Source organism: Rhinoderma darwinii, chromosome 3, assembly GCF_050947455.1.
Source record: "Rhinoderma darwinii isolate aRhiDar2 chromosome 3, aRhiDar2.hap1, whole genome shotgun sequence".
In the NCBI taxonomy this organism is placed as follows: domain Eukaryota; kingdom Metazoa; phylum Chordata; class Amphibia; order Anura; family Rhinodermatidae; genus Rhinoderma; species Rhinoderma darwinii.
Window position 1 is genome coordinate 111,893,844 of NC_134689.1, and position 20,645 is coordinate 111,914,488.

Here is a 20,645-nt window from a genome sequence, read left to right on the forward strand (position 1 = left end):
GCTCCATGCATAATCTCACCTCGTGGGTATCCTTGATCCTGAGGAAGGTGAGAGCTCAGCCGAAAACTACACGGGGGAACTTGTTAATGATCTCAAGGCAGCTGGGACCACAGTCACCAAGAAAACCATTGGTAACACATTACGCCGTAATGAATTAAAATCCTGCAGTGCCCGTAAGGTCCCCCTGCTCACGAAGGCACATGTACAGGCCCGTCTTAAGTTTGCAAATGAACATCTGGATGATTCTGAGAGTGATTGGGAGAAAGTGCTGTGGTCAGATGAGACTAAAATTGAGCTCTTTGGCATTAACTCAACTCGCCGTGTTTGGAGGAAGAGAAATGCTGCCTATGACCCAAAGAACACCGTCCCCACTGTCAAGCATGGAGGTGGAAACATTATGTTTTGGGGGTGTTTCTCTGCTAAGGGCACAGGACTACTTCACCGCATCAATGGGAGAATGGATGGAGCCATGTACCGTCAAATCCTGAGTGACAACCTCCTTCCCTCCACCAGGACATTAAAAGTGGCTCGTGGCTGGGTCTTCCAGCACGACAATGACCCGAAACATACAGCCAAGGCAACAAAGGAGTGGCTCAAAAAGATGCACATTAAGGTCATGGAGTGGCATAGCCAGTCTCCAGACCTTAATCCCATTGAAAACTTATGGAGGGAGCTGAAGATCCGAGTTGCCAAGCGACAGCCTCGAAATCTTAATGATTTACAGATGATCTGCAAAGAGGAGTGGGCCAAAATTCCATCTAACATGTGTGCAAACCTCATCATCAACTACAAAAAAACGTCTGACTGCTGTGCTTGCCAACAAGGGTTTTGCCCCCAAGTATTAAGTCTTGTTTGGCAAAGGGATCAAATACTTATTTCTCTCTGCACAATGCAAATAAATATATATAATTTTGACTGTGATTTTCTGTTTTTTTTATTTTTATATAATCCATCTCTCACTGGTAAAATTAACCTAGCCTAAAAATTCTAGACTGTTCATCTCTTTGACAGTGGGCAAACTTACAAAATCAGCAAGGGATCAAATACTTATTTCCTTCACTGTATGTGTCTTGGTCTGTTTTACTAGGGTTTTCTATGGTGAGGATCAAGCCTAATCCTGACAGACCACATGCTTTCCTTGATAGCGTCATTCTAGTTAGAAGTGACTTTCCAGTAATGTCTTTCTTTCCTAAGGCACTCTGTGGGCGATATCCTCAATGGTCCCCCCGTGTTCCAGCCCACCTCCCCCAGTATGTACAATGATTGCCGTAATAATTGTCTGTTACACATATATATTGAGTGCTTTGATCACACAGGTGATAAGCATTCCAATATCCGCTTGTTTGTTTGATACAACCACGTTCGTTTTTGAAGGATGTTACAGACTCAAGTTCAAACTGGTATGTAGCTACATGTGTATTAGAAGAATTATACCAAAAGGTGGTCACCCCATCAGTCTGGGTGATTGCTACATGTCCCCCCTCAGCACTCTGTGCAATAACACGAAAAAGGATAAGGATGTATATGGTGATAGCCATTCTTTGGAAGGGACTCTCTTGCAGTGTGAGGCGTGGATCCATGTCAGCCTTCCTTCCAGCTTAACTGCAGTGGGCGAGATCAGGAGGACCTGGTATGGACCCTCGAATCTGGCTTCTAAGGCCCCTCTGACGTGACTTTTCACCAGTACACAGTCTCCTGGTTGTAGCTTGTGCACCCCTGGGACGGAATCTGGGTCTGAAATGGAAGAAAACACTGCAGCATGTTACTGTCAACTCTTTACTGAGGGAAATGACAAAATTAACAAAGCTATCATTTCCTAGACTAAGCTGTTGTGTGTCGTAACATCCCATTCTGGGAGGACCCCCAAATAGGACTTCATATGGGGTGAGTAATGTTGGCTGTTTGGGGGTATTTCTGACAGAGTACAAAGCAATGGGCAATACTTCGGGCCATGGCAGGGACAGTTCTTTAGTGACTTTAAGAATTTTACTTTTTAGAGCACCATTCATCCTTTCCACTTTGCCACTGCTTTGAGGGTGGTATGGGGTGTGTAGTCCAAGATCTGCACCCACCATCTTCCAAATGTCTCTGGTCACATCTGCAATAAATGCTGGTCCCTGATCACTTCCTATGACGTCAGAAATACCGAATCTGCAGACTAACTCTGTCAGCAGTCGTTTCACCGTGGTTTTTGCTGTCATGTTGGACACTGGGTAAGCTTCAGGCTATCCAGAGAACATGTCCACCACCACCAGGACATATTCATACCTTCCACTCTTTGGTAATTGCATATGGTCTATCTGTATCCTTTGAAATGGGTACAATGGTCTTGCCAAGTGTTTCTATGGAGTGGGTTCAGTTCTTCCTGGATTGCAGGTATTGCAGATTTCACAGCTTTGGGTGTATTGCTTAACTGGTATGGAAAGTCCGGGTGCTACGTATAGTTTGTTTATGGCAGCAATCATCTGATTCTTCCCTCTGTGTACTATTCCGAGGGCCCATTGTACTGTAGATGGGTAAAGCGCTCTGGGTAGACATATTCTGTTTCCTTTTCTCCAGAGTTCATCCTGCAACATTTGTATCGCCCCTGTTCTGAGCCATTCTTCTTACTCGTGGGTCGGGGCTTCCAAAAATTCCTGGAGGGTCTTGACTCCTGGATTATCCGTTTTCTCCCTCTCCTGTTCTTCTTCTTTCCTTTTGCCCCTCGTCCTTACGTACACACCTGCTTCCTTTTCGAGGTCCTACGGCTGCTTGCTTAGCCTCTTGATCCGCGTACTGATTTCCTTGGGCTTCTGCCATATGGGTTTTCCCATGTGCTTTAACTTTGATTACTGCCACTTGCAGGGGAAGGCCTCCAGTAAATTCTCCACTGCCTCTGCATTCTTGATAGGAGATCTGGTGGCTGTCTTGTAGCCCCGCATGGCCCATATCTGACCAAAATCATGCGCCACCCCGAATGCATATCTAGAGTCAGTATAGATATTGATGGTTCGTCCTTCTGCATGTCTGCAGGCTTCAGTTAGGGCTATCAGCTCCGCCTCTTGCGATGATACGTGCGGCGGAAGGGATCCGGCTGTAATGACCGTGGTAGGGGATACCACAGCATATCCAGTGTGGAAAGACCCCCATTCATCCACATATCTGGATCCATCAGTGAAGAGGGTAAGGTCAGCATTGACTATCATCTGTTCAGTCACCGTGGGCAAATGCGATGTTTCATGGTGCATCGCCTGGAGGCAGTCGTGTTCGTGGGCATCTGGATCATCATAATCCGTCATGAGCGGGGGGTTAGGGGTGTGGGAAGAAAACCCATCTGTATTATCCCCCCGAGAGAGAGAGGAAGCAGTGTGGCTGGATTCAGGATTGTGCATCTCTGTAAGGTCACATTTTCTGGGAGAAGAAGAGAACATTGGAGTCTCATATGCTGTTGTGAAGAGAGATGCTTTTGTTGGCTTTGATCAATGATGGCTTTGAGATCATGTGGAGCCAATATTGTAACTGAATGTCCTAGAAGAATGTCAGACGTTTTATCCAGCAATTTTTTGGCGGCCAGCACAGCTTTAAGACATACAGGGGCCGCTTGTGAGACAGAGTCCAGTTTACAAGAGTAATATCCAATGGGACAATGTTTCCCTCCATGGTGTTGGGTTAACACTCCAGATGCATGGCCGTGGTATTCTTACACGAAGAGGAAAAACGGTCGTTGATAGTCGGGGATGCCGAGGGCTGGCGCGGAGTCAATGAGTTCTTTTGAGTCTTTGTACCGCATCCATGGCTTCTACAGGTAGATGTGGATCCCAGATTACATCCTTAAAGGCATCACACAGTGGTTGCATAAGGGCAGAAGCATTGGGAATCCACTGTCTACAGTAGGTGACCATACCCAGGAACGCTTGGAGTGGTTTTACTCCCCTTGGGAGGGGAATATCTCGAATAGCAAACTTCCGGTCTTCAGTAAGGTGTTTTACTCCCTGAGAAATGCAGTGTCCTAGGAAAACAAATTTGGTGGCACACCACTGGAGCTTCTTTATCACACAGTGGTTGCATAAGGGCAGAAGCATTGGGAATCCACTGTCTACAGTAGGTGACCATACCCAGGAACGCTTGGAGTGGTTTTACTCCCCTTGGGAGGGGAATATCTCGAATAGCAAACTTCCGGTCTTCAGTAAGGTGTTTTACTCCCTGAGAAATGCAGTGTCCTAGGAAAACAAATTTGGTGGCACACCACTGGAGCTTCTTTAGAGAAACCTTACAATTAATTTTTGCAAGAAACTTGAGCAGGCGTAGAGAGAAATGATGACTTGTCTGTTTGTCAGGACAACAAAGGAGTAGGTCATCCACGTATTGGAGGAGTGTGGCTTCAGGGTGTGTTCGTATCCAAGGATCCAGGCACATGGAGAGAGCCTGAGAAAAGTGATTGGGTGAATTCTGTGCTCCTTGTGGCATAACTGTCCAAGTGTACTGAGCCCCTCTGTAGGTGAACGCAAAAAGATACTGACAATCAGGATGTAGAGGGACACTGAAGAAAGCATTGGCTAAATCAATAACCGTGACATATGTAGAGTCGGGCGGAATGTTACTCAGCAGAGTATGCGGGTTGGGGACCACTGGAGTTTCTAGTACCGTGGCAGCGTTAACTGCTCTCAGATCCTGGACTATGCGAAATTTTATTGGGTTCTGCTTTCGGAGTTTTCTTCTTCACAGGGAAGAGGGGGGTATTGGCTGGAGATATGCAGTGGATAAGGGTGCCATTCCGTAGCAGTTCCTGAATCTGGGCTCCCAAGGAAGCTTCTTGTGTAGCCTTCAAAGGATATTGTGGTAGCCGTGGTATTTGCACACCTTCTTTGAGGAACACTTGAACAGGTGGAATGGGTAATTTCCCTATATCTTCCGGGCCCGTGGAAACCCAAAGAATCGGGGATCTGATTGTAGAAATATTCTGGAATGGGGTGGGAGGGGGTTGGTGTAGAAGCAAGGGGATAGCCCTGATCTGACAGGTCTCTTCCTGGGACATAGGAGTGTCTAAATCAAGATACATTCCAGAGTCTTCGTAGCGGATAATCGCGTGAAGTTTTTGTAACAAGTCCGCTCCCAACAGGTTGAGAGGACAGGTATTGGAAACCACAAATCTGGAGAGAATCTTTTGTTGGGCCCCAACAGGTACGGGGTAGGTGAGCCTGGAAGAAGATGGCTTGCCGTCTACTCCAACGCAGGAGATATAATCTTCAGAAACGAAACCGTCAGCAGGTAGATCCTTAGTTCTTATGACTGATCTGGCTGCACCCGTGTCCACGAGAAAAGGCAAAGAGTGGCCTCCCACCAGGATCCTAACAGAAGAAATAGGTCCAGACTGTGCAGTAACAGAGGCCATGGTGGGCACGGGCTTGCCGGTACCCTATGGTCGGTAGGGGCATTCTTGAGAGCGATTACTGTAATCGCCTTGAGGTCATGGGTCGGGTCGATTGTCCAGACGAGTTCTGCAGTTTCGCCTGAAGTGTCCTGGTTCCCCACATCTATAACAGACGAGGTCTTCACTGGCCCTTCCGGGACTCTGAGCGTCAGGATATTTCCTTGTAAGACTCGCTTGTATGGGTCTGGGCTCGTAAGGTCGTTGAGGGGCGACGGTAAGCCTGTTGCGGGTAGAGAGGGGGGCGTCGCTCTGCTGGTCCGGCATACATAATTGTATCGATATCCTGGCACAAGGCTACCTTTGAAGACTCCTGCGGGGTGGGGGCGGGTTGTTTTTCAATAGCTTTAGTTATGAGCAGGACCTTCCTGGGATCCATTTCAACATATTCTGGCCTTCCCTCCATCAACTTCTTCTTAATATGATCCTTGAGACCATTAACAAAGGCGGTCACTAATAACACCTGTTGCATTTTGACTTTAACATTAAACCCCTGGTCTTGGAAAAGGGATTGTATCCAGGCATAGAACTTCTCCACTGATTCCGTAGTGTCTTGGGTGCAGTCTGAAATACTCGTGGAAGATTCCGTTAACCTATCCCTGGCCCACCCTTGCATATGGCGGCAAAACACATCTCCTGATTCATACGTTTCCTGATTTGGTACTTGTATATCATTTAAGGCAGACTGGATTATGGGCCAGAAACTGTCCCCGGCCTTGATGCTAGTGATGAGTTGCAAATCCTTCCATGCTGCTGAGTATGTCTGTTGAATTTGTCTAAGTCTCCTGTAGAACGGCATAGGATTATTGTCCGGGTCCGGGAGTTGGCTCACCATCTGGTTCACTTGCGTCGGGTTGAAGGCCACATATTTGCTGGGTGCATCACCTTGGGGCATGGTCGTGGTCGTAGGTGGGTCAGGGACTGGAGGAAATCCGGGGATGGCGGAGGAAGCGGCTGTGGTAATCCCGATCTCCCGAGGCAGTTCCGCATCGGGGAGTACCATGGTGGATGTGGGTATGGGAACTAGAGGTAAGACTGTAGGAGGGGGTGGGTAGACCGGTGGGCAGGGTAGGCCTGGTAGCAGTTCATCCGGGTCTTTGGGGAACGTCTCCTTAATGAGGCTGTCACCACATTATAAGTGCCCTATCTCCTACATGAGGAGATCGGCGCTATAATGTAGGTGACAGTAATGCTTTTTATTTAGAAAAACGATCTATTTTAAACCACTTTATTAGCGATTTTTAGCTTTATGCTAATGAGTTTCTTAATGCCCAAGTTGGCGTGTTTTTACTTTCGACCAAGTGGGCGTTGTACAGAGTGTATGACGCTGACCAATCAGTGACCAGTCAGCGTCATACACTCCTCTCCATTCATTTACACAGCCGCATCGCGTTCTTACTAGAACACGATGTGCAGCCACATACACAGACATTAACGTTAATCAAGTGTCCTGATAATGAATATACATGACCTCCAGCCTGGACGTCATGTGTATTCAGAATCCTGACACTTCTGAATCTTTTCTGTGAGATTCCAGCAAGCCACGCGTAATCTCGCGAGATTACGAGGTAAACGAGATTTCATTTCCCTTTCTGGAAATCTCACAGAAAAGATTCAGAAGTGTCAGGATTCTGAATACACATGACGTCCAGGCTGGCGGTAATATATATTCATTATCAGGACACTTGATTAACGTTAATGTCTGTGTATGTGGCTGCACATCGCGTTCTAGTAAGAACGCGATGCTGCTGTGTAAATGAATGGAGAGGAGTGCATGACGCTGATTGGTTAGCGTCATACACTCCCCTGTACAACGCCCACTTGGTCAAAAGTAAAAACACGCCCACTTGGGCATTAAGAGACGTATTAGCATAAACCAAAATCGCTAATAAAGTGGTAAAAATAGATTGTTTTTTTAAATAAAAAGCATTACTGTCACCTACATTATAGCGCCCATCTCCTTATGTAGGAGATAGGGCACTTATAATGTGGTGACAGAGCCTCTTTAAGTAAAGGTGTGGGGATAACTTGCTTGGACATGTTCTGCACGGCCTGCGTCAGTGCTTGGACAGTAACATCATCATTGCTAATTAATCTGATTTCCTCCAGAGACGGCACTACTGTGTTATGCCGTATGGCCTGAACAATTGCCTGTGCGCATGCTTGAGGTGGGAAACCAAAAATGCCTGCACTAATAGCTGGGAGTGCTATGGTTGTAAGGCCTCTATGATTGGCGAAATCCTGAATCCTGTGGACAGTTATCTGAAGCTGCTGAACACAGTGCTCGTGATTCTCGGCCTCATACACAGGGCCTACTGCATGTACTATCAGGGTGCAGGGGAGATTTCCTGGGCCTGTCACTCTAAGTGGGCCCTGTTCCTGAACTATAAGATCGCTGTCACGTTGGATTTTGTCACCTTCGGCAAGTACTATTGCTCCGGCCACCCCTCCCTTATGGCGAAGCTTACTATTGGCTGGGTTGACAATTGCATCCACTTGTTGGGTGACAATATCGCCCATTCCTGCCGTCAACAAAGTTTCAGTATGCCACACCGTTCTTTCCATTAACGGTTCCCAGTACTACGGGTGTCCCGCATCAGAGAAAGTATCCCCCTCCTCCACTGGTGGGGACTCCGGTATGTTAAATTTGACACGTGCCGGGATCTGACTGACCGGGAGGAGGAACGTACGTTCCTCTTTCACAGCATGTAACTCATGCTGGGATTCAGTGTCTTCATCCGGTTCAAGCTGACTCCTTCTCTTTTCCATTTCGCGTTGAAAGGCCGGGCTATTAAGAATTTCGTCTATGGACGGGAAGCGCCCAGTCATGGCTGGGACAACCGTGAAAAGGGGCACAAAATCTTTCGGGACATAATAGGCACCTTCCGATGTAAGAACTGGGTATAGTGGTAAAGGTGTCTCTATGGTAGTTTCCTGTGGAGCAGTAAGATGACCGCAGGGGGTAGGGGCTTCCGGTGACGTACTAACGGCAGTTCCAGGTGTATTGGGCGTGTCCATGGGTGCGGAAGGGGTTGGGCCGGGCGTGACCTCATCAGGGGCGGCCTCTCCCACAGGAAACACATTGCTCAGCAGTGAGGGTTTTGCTGCTCACAATGAGGACACACCCAACACGAGGGACCGTCGCCATTATAGGGCGGTGGCGGGTCCTGTGGTTTATAATACATATAAAATAATACAAAGCCTTTCTTATTCCTAACGTCTTCTGCAAATCCCTCCTTGCTATCTTCCAACTTCCCTTTGTTCTCTCGAATACCTTTTGCCCAGTCTCCGGCCTGTAGCCGCCGTCCCCTATGCATCCCGCACACTTCCATCAATTTCTTCGTTTTCCTCACATACTGTTTCCCTTCCCTTCGCCCTACCAAATCATACGAATAGGATCGTCCAGGTACGGGTGATCCTGATGATTTGAATATGGACTGTAAACCATCCATTCTAACCTTCTATATCCTTCACGTAATTTATATAACAACTTTTGGTCTGCAACCCTCTAGTGACCGGTTCACCGTCGTCTGGCCAAAATATTACCCACGACTTATCACACGTCTTACCCGCGTGCCCCTGTATAAGACAGATTATAATATTACCCACGACTTATCAGTGTTCTACACACCCCGCGTGCCCCTGTATAAGACAGGTTATGTTTTCTATCTAGTCCCTAATTACCCAGAGGATGGTTAGTCGGGCGCGACTAATTTCTTACGGGTTCGTGACCACACAGCGGGGATGTCTCTCCTGTCGTCTGTGTTAATCCAGCCAGTCAAGCAGGGTTCTACAGACTCCCACAAGACCGTCCACTAACACAGATAAGACGAAGATTTATAAAATCAACTGATTTACCATGTTATTGCGGAGGTGATCAGCCTCCTTTAGTGGGCAGTCCCGGGTTGTCCGCTTCACCCTGTCGTCGTCGGTTGTCCGGATTCCGAGATCCCCTCGAGTGTAGCCCCACATTGGGTGCCAACTGTCAGGGTTCCTTTCTCTGTGATTTCACACCGAATAACCACCTCTGTAAATTTGAAACTAAGTGCATGCGTAGAAGAAATACACCAGCCAGAGAAGTGTTGGTAGGGTTCCTCTCTCAGTGAAGTAGGAAATGCAACTGCACTTTATTATTACACAATAGTTACAAGTTTTCTCTGATGTGGGACGTACTTAAGCCCCATTGGTAATATTCAGTTGTGACGTTCATCTGCACATCCTCTTGCATTCCAGGGCGGTGTCTCTATGGGCGTTGTCCCAGATGCAGGCGCCATCTTGTTGCATAGACTCTCTGCGAAATATACTGACATGTAGCTTATGTAAGGGTAATAATGTTTCTGCAAGCAATATACATGCTAATGATCCCTCACAAGTATACAGACAGGGAGGCTGCACTATATTCGTCTACATTATACCTGTGTGACAGGAACTTGTCTAAAGGGGGTTTTACACTGGGCAATTATCGGGCAGACAAGCGTTCATATAACGCTCGTTGACGATGATTGCCCTGTGTAAACAGCACAGTGATCAGCAGATGAACGAGCAAACGCTCAATCATCTGATGACAGTATCGTTTTAAAAAAGTTAAATATTATCGTTGTCAACAGAACATCTCCCTGTGTAAACAGGGAGACGCGCTGACAACATGATAATAATGTATGGGGATGAGCGATCGGAGTAACAACCGCTCGTCCTCATACATAGTTCCTTGTGGCAGGAGCACCTAGAGGATTTTGGGGCCTCTATTTTATTAGAATATATTTTAGGCACCATATCAGGTTTGAAGAGGTCTTGTGGTGCCAAAACAGTGGAAACCGCCCAAAAGTGACCCCATTTTGGAAACTACACCCCTCAAAGAATTTTTCAAGAGGTATAGTTAGCATTTTTAGCCCACAGGTTTTTTGCTAAATTTATTGGAACTGGTCTGTGAAAATGAAAATCTACTTTTTTTCTGAAAAAACATACGATGTTTTAGTTTTTACAAGGAATAAAGGAGAAAAAGCGCCCCAACATTTGTAAAGCAATGTCTCCCGATTACGGCAATAGCCCATATGTGGTAATAAACTGCTGTTTGGACCCACGGCCGGGCTCAGAAGGGAACGAGGGCCCTTTGGATTTTTGAGCGCAGATTTTGCTGGAATGGTTTTTGGTGCCATGTCGTGTTTGCAAAGCCCTGGAGGGACCATAACAGTGGAAACTCCCCAAAAGTGACCCCATTTTGGAAACTACACCCCTCAAGGAATTTTTCTAGGGGTATAGGTACAGTTTTTGCTCAATTTATGGGAAATATGCCGTGAAATTGAAAATCTAAATTTTTTCTAATAAAATGTCGTTTTAGCTCAGATTTTTTCATTTTTGCAATAGATAAAGGAGAAAAAACACCCCAATATTTGTAAAACAAACTCTTCTGAGCACAGCAATACCCCATATGTGGTAATAAACTGCTGTTTGGACACACGGCGGGGCTTAGAACGGACGGAGCGCAATTTGACTTTTGGAGCTCAAGTTTTGCTGGAATGGTTTGCGGCCCCATGTTACATTTGCAAAGTCACTGAGGGGCCAAAATAGTGCAAACCCGGCAAAAGTGACCCCATTTGGGAAACTATACCCCTCGTGGAATTTATCTAGCGGTATAGTGAGCATTTTGACACCACAGTTTTTTTGCTGAATTATTGGGATTATGCAGTGAAAATGAAAATCTACATTCTTTCCACTAAAATGTTGAATTTTGTTCATTTTCACAAGGAATAAAGGAGAAAAAGCGCCCCAACAATTGTAAAGCAATTTCTCCCGAGTACGGCAATACCCCATATGTGGTCATAAACTGCTGCTTGGATACACCGCAGGGCTCAGAATGGCAGGAGTGCTACTTGGCATGTAGATTTTGGTTGATTGTTTTTTGGGCGCTATGTCGCATTTGCAGAGCCCGTGAGGTACCTGTACAGTAGAAATCCCTGAGAAGTGACTCCATTTTGGAAACGTTACCCCTCAGGGTAATCATCTAGGAGTGTACTGAGCATTTTGATACCACAGGTGTTTCATAGATTGTATTAGAATGAGGCAGTGAAGATAAAAATATATTTTTTTTCCCAAAAATATGTAGTTTTGCACCCAATTTTTTTTTCCACAAGGGGTAATAGGAGAAAAAACAACACATAATTTGTTACCCAATTTCTCCCGAGTACGGCAATACCCCATGTGTGGCCCGAAACTGCTGTTTGGGCACATGGCAGAGCTCAAAATGAAAGCAGTGCCATGTGGCTTTTAGAGCGCAGATTTTGCTGGACTGGTGTATGGGCGCCATGTCGCATTTGCAGAGCTCCCTTAGGTACCAGAGTAGAGTGTAAAACCATGAGAAGTGACCCCATTTTGTAAACTACACCCCTCAAGGCATTTATCATTTGCCTGGACATATGACAGGGCTTAGGAGTGAAAGGCGCATCTGAGACCTATTTTGGTGATTTTCGCAGCATTAGCCCACAATGGCAGGGCTCTGGGGTCAAATAGTAAAACAAACCCCCAAGTAATGACCCTAATTTTGGAAACTACACCCCTGAAGGCATTTTATTAAGGGGTGTAGTGAGCATTTTGACCACACAGGTTTTTTTTTTCTATTAGAAATTAACGCTCAGTGGATGGTGCAAAGTGAAAATTGCAAATTTCCACAGGTATGTGCCATTTTAGTGCACAATATTTTGTGCCCAGTTTGTGCCACTGAAAACAAATACCTCAAACTGTTAGGCAGGTTCTCCCGGGTATGGCGATGCCATATATGTGGACGTAAACTGCTGTTTGGGCACGCTGCTGGGCTCAGAAGGGAGGTAGCGCCATTTTGCATTTGGAGCGCAGATTTTGCTTAGTAATAGTTTGGTTTGGCGTTTTGCTGGTATTTCAGTTTATAATGCGGGGGGGGGGATATGTAAGCTGTGCGGAGTACATCAGGGTATAATAAGAGGGTATAATAATTGGATAAATAAATAATTATCCACAGATGTGTGGCCAGTGTCGCACTTATAAATGGTGCCAGATCTTATCCGCTTTTGGACACTCTGCACATTTTGCATCGCCATATTCTGAGAGCCAGAACGTCTTTATTTTTTCTTCACCGGAGCTGGGTGAGGGCTTATTTGTTGCGGGACGATCTGTAGATTTCATTGGTACCATTTTGGGGTACATGCGATTTTTTGATCACTTTCTATTTCATTTTTTTTGGCAAGCAAGGTGACCAAAAACCTGCAATTCTGATGTTTTTTATTATTATTTTTTTTACGGAGTTCGCCATGCGCTATGAATGACAACTTTACGTTATTCTGCGGGTCGGTACGATTACGGCGATACCATATGTATATAGTTTCTCTTATGCTTTGCAGCGTCTGCACGATAATATCACTTTTGTTTCAAATAATTTATTTTTGGTGTCACCATATTCTGAGAGCCATAACTTTTTTATTTTTCCGTCAAAAAAGCTGTGGGATGGCTTGTTTTTTGCGGGACGTGCTGCAGTTTTTAATGGTATAATTTTGGGGAACATGCAACTTTTAGATCCCTTTTTTTATTATGTTTTGCGAGGGGTAGTGACTAACAAACAGCGATATTGGAATAGTTTTTTAATTATTTTTTTTACGGTGTTCACCGTGCGGGTAAAATAGCCTGATATTTTTATAGTTTGGGTCGTTACGGACGCGGTGATACCACATATGTGTACTTTTTTAATGTTTTTTGGTTTTTCCTATAATAAAAGTCTTATTATAGGAAAAAAAAGGCTGTTATAGTGTTTTTTAACATGAAACTTATTTTTTTTTTACTTTTTGACAACATTTTTATTAACTTTTTTTTACTTTTTTTGTGTCCCACTAGGGAACTTGAAGGCATGAAGCCCTGATGGCTATTCTAATACACTTCACTACCTACATAGTGCAGTGTATTAGAGCTGTCAGCTATTCACTGACAGCAAGCCTATTAGGCTTTGCCTCCCGGCGGGACCTAATAGGCTTCCGTACTAGGAAGCGATTGTTAGGCTACGGTTGCCATAACAACCATCGGAACACCCGCGGGTGCCGATGGTTGTCATTAGCAACCATAGGGCGCGACCTAATCCCTTAGATGCAGCTATCGCTGCATCTAAGGGGTTAATCGGCCGGATCGGAGCCTAGCTCCGGTCCTGGCCGTTAGAGCACGATGTCAGCTGTGACAAACAGCTGACACCCGCGGCAACCATCGTGGTTGCCGACAGGCTACAACACACTTTGATGCATCGATCGCGTTGATCGATGCATCGAAGGAGTTAATCGGCCGGATCGGAGCCTAGCTCTGGTCCTGGCCGTTGCAGAGGGGTGTCAGACAGCTGATTACCGGTGGTGATAGCGCTGGCTCAGCTTCTGAGCCAGCGCCATCATATACACCACGTCATGGAGCTGTGATTGGTCAGTCTGCTTTGACTGACCAATCATAGCGATCGCCGGCAGGAGACCGCTGTGCTTGGTCCCCTGCCATCTTACTGTGCCGATCAACTGTCATAAACAGTTGACGGCACAGTTCTGTCACCTTGTCCTTTGACAGGGTGACAGTTTTTACCCAGGACGCACCGGTACCTTAAAGCACTACAATACAGGACGTGCCGGTACGTCCTGGTGAGGTAAGGGGTTAAAGAGTCTCTGTCACCACATTTTAAGTGCCCTATCTTCTACATCAGTGGTCTCAACCACGCGGCCCATGGGCCGTATGCGGCCCCTGGGGCTGTCATCTGTGGCCCGTGGGACGCAGAACCGCTAGTATCGGCTCTGCTCTGAGACTCTGGAATTCCCTGACATCGCTGTCCATATATGGAGAGTGTGTCCGGGTCTTCCCCAGAGCGGAGTCCTGTGCAGAGCGCTAGCACAGGCTCTGCTACGGGACTCTGTGGAATTCCCTGACATCGGTGTCCATGTTTGGACACACGATGTCTGGGACTTCTCCAAAGCCAGAGTCCCTGGCAGAGCGCTAGTATAGGCTTTGCTCTGGGGAGCCTCTGACATCGCTGTCCATACATCGACAATGATGTTAGGGGCTTCCCCAGAGTAGGAGTCCCAGTGATGTCAGGAGCACAGCTGGAGTCCCAGGAAGAGCCTACTAGCGCTCTGCCCGGGACTCCAGCTCTGGGGTTGCCCCTGACATCTCTGTCCATATATGGACAGTGATGTCAGGAGCAGAGCTGGAATCCCAGGCAGAGTGCTAGAAGTGGCTCTGCTCCGGGACTCCAGCTCTGGGCAAGCCCCTGACATCACTGTGGCAGCATCTGCGGAGGGCACTGTGGCAGCATCTGCGAAGGGCACTGTGGCAGCATTTGCGGAGGGCACTGTGGCAGCATCTACGGAAGACACTGTGGTGGCATCTACGGAGGGCACTGTGGCAGCATCTACGGAGGGCACTGCGACAGCATCTACAGAGGGCACTGCGGCAGCATCTACAGAGGGCACTGCGGCAGCATCTACAGAGGACACTGCGGCAGCATCTACAGAGGACACTGCGGCAGCATCTACAGAGGGCACTGCGGCAGCATCTACAGAGGACACTGCGGCAGCATGTACAGAGGACACTGTGGCAGCATCTACAGAGGGCACTGTGGCAGCATCTACAGAGGGCACTGTGGCAGCATCTACAGAGGGCACTGTGGCAGTATGTACAGAGGGCACTGTGGCAGTATGTACAGAGGACACTGTGGCATTATCTACAGAGGGCACTGTGGCATTATCTACAGAGTGCACTGTGGCATTATCTAGGGGTGTGTTGCATTATCTACAGAGGGCACTGTGGCATTATCTGCAGAGGGATCAGTGGCAGCATCTACAGAGGACTCTGCGGCAGCATCCACAGAGGGCACTGCGGCAGCATCCACAGAGGGCACTGCGGCAGCATCCACAGAGGGCACTGCGGCAGCATCCACAGAGGGCACTGCGGCAGCATCCACAGAGGGCACTGCGGCAGCATCCACAGAGGGCACTGCGGCAGCATCCACAGAGGGCACTGCGGCAGCATCCACAGAGGGCACTGCGGCAGAATCCACCGAGGGCACTGTGGCACTATCTAAAAAGGCGCTGTCCAATCTTGACGTGTGTCTGCCAAACGCTGCTAACTGAGCCGCCGTACTGCATTTAGCGACACTTAAACTAGAAAACTGGATTGTTGAAATAAGCACGTGGAGAAATATCTCAAATTTTAAACCTAGCGGTATTAGTATAGTAATGTAGTATTGTTATTATAGAAATATAGTGTTATAGTAGATCAAATAACTAATTGATTAACAATAATTTTGTATTATATCAACTTTGAAAGTAATGCGGCCCATCAACTTCACATTTTTTCTATATGTGGCCCACTTACCCGGCCGAGTTTGAGAGCCCTGTTCTACATAATATGATTGGCGCTGTAATGTAGATTACAGCAGTGTTTTTTATTTAGAAAAACGATCAATTTCGACCATCGCTGGAAGGGATGTCTATTAACTCTCAAGACACTTCGGTAACGTTAATGTGTGAGTATGTGACAGCACGATCACGATGTGCTGATTACATGAATGGAGAGAAGTGTATGATGCTGATTGATCAGCGTCATACACTTCTCTCCACAACGCCCACTTGGTCAAAAGTAAAAACACGCCCAGTTGTCTATTAAGAAAGTCATTAGCATAAATCTAAAATCGCTCATAACTTGGTGAAAATTGATCATTTTTCTAAATAAAAAACACTGCTGTTATCTACATTACAGCGCCGATCACATTATGTACAAGATAGGCCACTTATAATGTGGTGACAGAGCCTCTTTAATGTACGAGTTGATACAATTACGTAGATACCATATTTATATAGGCTTTTTTATGTTTTACCACTTTTTCAAAGAAAAAACTAGCTGTAGTTTTTATCGTTATCATTCTGGGTATATTTGACTTTTTAATCACTTTTTATTCCATTCTTTTCTTGGGGAGCTAAGGTGACTAAAAAACAGCAATGCTGGCGTTTCTAATTTTATTTTTATACAGCGTTCACCATACGGGTAATATAACATTATATTGTAATAGTTTGGAATATGATTGCTTGCAGTCGACTACGCTATTGATTCCATTGGAATTTCAACGGAGACCTGCCGGGATGGTGACGAACGGAAACCATTAGCAATGTTTCCGTCACCATTGATATCAATGGTGACGGAAACGGAAGCTGTGGTTTCAGTTTGACTTTCCGTTGCGGGGTTCACCCGACGGAAACCTCAGACGGAAACCTCGAACAGAAAGCCAACGCTGATGTGAACAGGCCCTAAGTAATATAGATGACTAATGGGGTTGTCTAAATATTATGATGTAACACACTATATAACTACATTCAGAGATAATATTTTTCAGCCCTCTTTGGGTACAATTGGTTATATAGGACTTAATAAAAGCACAAAGATGGCAGACCTGCCATGACAACCCGCGAAAGTGTCGCAGGGGGCTATTCCACTTTTTAACGAAGTTAGACGCCACGGTCGCTAAGCTATATACAGCAGGTTATTGCTACTAACAGACACTGATACAGGAGCATACAAAACCTCATGCTAAAAACGCAACATAAGTTAGGGAAAGGGTTTGTCTGTAGTGTTTTGTACTGTATACTTTTGAAACTTTAATAAAAATTATCTGATTTAAAAAAAAAAAACGCAACATAAGCTCAACGTGTGAACCCATCCTCTGTAGGTGTAACTGATCCCTTTTCTATACACTGTCTCCATTTCTTATTAGCTGAACGTTAAAAATGTATTAGGGTATGTTCACACGAGGGCGTCCGTTACGGCTGAAATTACGGGGATGTTTCAGCCTGAAAACATCCCCGTAATTTCAGCCGTACCGGCATGTGCAGGCGCTTGAACGCTGCGTCCATTACGGCCGTAATTAGCGCTGCTATTCATTGGAGTCAATGAATAACGGCTCCAATTACGGCCAAAGAAGTGACAGGCCACTTCTTTGACGCGGGCGTCTATTTACGCGCCGTCATTTGACAGCGGCGCATAAATATACGCCTCGTGTGAACAGACAAACGTCTGCCCATTGCTTTCAATGGGCAGATGTTTGTCAGCGCTATTTTCAGACGTAATTCGGGGCAAAAACGCCCGAATTACGTCCGTAAATAGGCCGTGTGAACATACCCTTAAGGGTATGTTCACACGGCCTATTTACGGACGTAATTCGGGCGTTTTTGCCCCGAATTACGTCTGAAAATAGCGCCTCAATAGCGCTGACAAACATCTGCCCATTGAAAGCAATGGGCAGACGTTTGTCTGTTCACACGAGGCGTGTATTTACGCGCCGCTGTCAAATGACGGCGCGTAAATAGACGCCCGCGTAGAAGAAGTGACCTGTCACTTCTTTGGCCGTAATTGGAGCCGCTATTCATTGACTCCAATGAATAGCAGCGCTAATTACGCCCGTAATTGACGCGGCGTTCAAGCGCCTGCACATGCCGGTACGGCTGAAATTACGGGGATGTTTTCAGGCTGAAACATCCCCGTAATTTCAGCCGTTACGGACCCCCGCCGTGTGAACATACCCTTAGGGTATGTGCACACACACTAATTACGTCCGTAATTGACGGTCGTATTTCGGCCGCAAGTACCGGACCGAACACACTGCAGGGAGCCGGGCTCCTAGCATCATACTTATGTACGATGCTAGGAGTCCCTGCCTCGCTGCAGGACAACTGTCCCGTACTGTAATCATGTTTTCAGTACGGGACAGTTGTCCTGAAGCGAGGCAGGGACTCCTAGCATCGTACATAACTATGACGCTAGGAGCCCGGCTCCCTGCACTGTGTTCGGTCCGGTGCTTGAGGCCGAAATACGTCCGTCACTTACGGACGTAATTAGTGTGTGTGCACATACCCTAATTAAGGGCGATGATGTAGCGGAAAACGTTTCCTATCACAAATGTGCAAGTAGCCATCCACTAAAACGTAAGTGCTTATAGTATGTATCACCATAGTCCATCTTTAACCATGTTATCCATGGCACGCAGTTCTATCATTGTGCAGGAACATTAGTGCCCGCTAAACGGACTGGCGGCAGTAGGAGTCACACAACCTTTGCTGCTGCCCGTACAAGCGCTACCATTGGCTGACAGAGAAGAGGCGGGCTGGAGAACAGGGAAGTAACCACGGGAGAACTGAACATTACCGGGCAGAACTCGGTACAGGAGTGTCGCACAGCGGCAGATAACGGGCGGGTAAACTAGCCCGTGTGGTGTAAGGTACGCTTATAGCCCGTCCTTCCTGTCACCCGCCACACGTGTGTTGTGAGGCCCAGTGTGACAGGAAGTGGCGGGAAAGCTGAATCCGATGCTTATAGTTCAGGATGCGAATTGTGAATATAGGGGGTGTACACTATATCTATCTATACACTTATATACATACAGAACCTCGACGAGAAGCTGCCAGGGATTTGGGGTGATTTAAAAGAACAACCCCAGGAACTTTGTAAGACTTCACGTGATAGACATAACACGTGTGAACAGAGCCTTGTAAACATACAGTATTCTCCCTCCACCATTGTCACTGGCATCATCGATATGTGAACCAAGGTGTTTAATGGCTGCGGACTAGTCATTGCACAGGAATAAGGGATACCAGTGGCAGGCGACAGAGAATTTGGTATTAGGCAGTTCCATTTTTTGATGCCCAATGTTGTTTAAAAACACCCCCAATATCAGTAAATGTTTGGAAAGAGGCACGTACATTACGTGTCAGGCACTGCGAAGAGGTTCTGCAGGAACTGAGGTATTTCTCATAGGATATGGTGTCAAGGATAAGCAGCAGCTATGAGGCAATGTATTGTGCGATCGGGCAACATACTGTGATGTAGAACCTCAGTGACTTCCCACTTCAGCTGGGCCATATCTTATAATTAACATTGCAACTCCTGCAGAACCTCTTTGAGATACGGAATGTGGAGCTTCCAGTAAAACTCTGTCTTTAGTGACTAGTATAAACCTCTCCTTTGTTTGCATGGAAGTCATGAAGAAATTCTACTGTACATTAAATGATTATTGATGCACCTAAAGTATAAAGGGTTATGCAACCACTTTCTGATAGGTGGGGGCCCACATCCGAGACCCCCAACGATCCTGAGAATGATGGGGCCGTGCAGCAATTTCCTGTACAGGGAATCGTTTTGGAAGGGATGTGGCCCCTTCAATCTCAGGATGGATGACCCACACATCAGAAAGTGATCGCATATCCTATATATGAAATGTCCGGTACTCCGATGTTAGGTGGTGCTCGAGTAGGACTCCACTCCTTAATAATATAAATATAAGAACTCGGCACTCAAGTATTTGGTGAAATAATTCGTAATCTTTATTATGCAATTCACTTATATGAACGTTTTCAGCCAAATTAGGCCTTCATCGGATAATTTGGATTGCTCGGGAACGTAACTAAGAGAAGCAGGCGCTAAGACTCTGTAAATCGCTCTCTCATACGCAGCAGCCGTTGCTGTAATGAATGGCGCCTAGTAAATATGCCATCACTTTCTATAATGGGAATAACCCTTTGACAGAAAACCAGTACTCCTACTGTGTCCGTACAGAGGTTTCTTACTGATCCGTATACATAGAACTGTCATGTGACATTGGTGTCTATGCAGCATCTACAGAATGTCATCAGTTTTTGTCATATAACATGGACCTCCGTGTGAAAATATGGTGTCACACGAAGGTACAGAACACTCCATAGGATAACATTAGTGATGTATTCCCAATTCATACTCCACAGAACTGGAACGGAGATTCCTTAAAATTGGTTCTTGAATTCAGAATAAGGGTTAGGGTATGTTCACACGGCCATTTTTTGGGCTGTAAACGCCTGAAAAACGCCCAAAAAATCGGAAACTACGCCTTCAAACGTCTGCCCATTGATTTCAATGTGAAAAACGTCGTTCTGTTCCAACGGGCTGGCTTTTTTACGCGGCCGTTTTGAAAAACGGCTGCGTATAAAAACGGCCGCGAAAAAGAAGTGCAGGTCACTTCTTTGGACATTTTTGGAGCTGTGTTTCATTGACTCTATAGAAAACAGCTCCAAAAATGGCCATGAAAAACGCGAGTGGCTTAAAAAACGTCTGAAGATCAGGAGCTGTTTTCCCTTGAAAACAGCTCCGTATTCTCAGACGTTTGAGTTTGTGTGTGAACATACCCTGATTGTTTTTTGTCAAATGCCGTATTAAAGGGACAGAAGAAGTA

At 46.2% G+C, this 20,645-nt stretch overlaps 1 protein-coding gene and 1 long non-coding RNA gene across 2 annotated transcripts in view; one reads left to right on the forward strand and one right to left on the reverse strand.

Annotated features, from left to right (window-relative positions):
* Positions 1 to 1,241: 1,241 nt before the first annotated feature.
* Positions 1,242 to 18,672, reverse strand: LOC142749038 (uncharacterized). The gene is made up of 3 exons (XR_012882358.1): positions 18,587 to 18,672; positions 9,581 to 9,698; positions 1,242 to 1,734 (listed from the first exon to the last, which is right to left on the reverse strand). It is a non-coding gene; the product is annotated as an uncharacterized LOC142749038 (long non-coding RNA).
* The window catches only part of RAD50 (RAD50 double strand break repair protein), a 191,899-nt gene continuing 189,763 nt past the window's right edge, over positions 18,510 to 20,645 (forward strand). The window contains exon 1 of the mRNA XM_075856559.1: positions 18,510 to 18,659. The gene's annotated coding sequence lies outside the window, so the exon portion shown is untranslated. The remainder of the gene's footprint in view (positions 18,660 to 20,645) is intronic.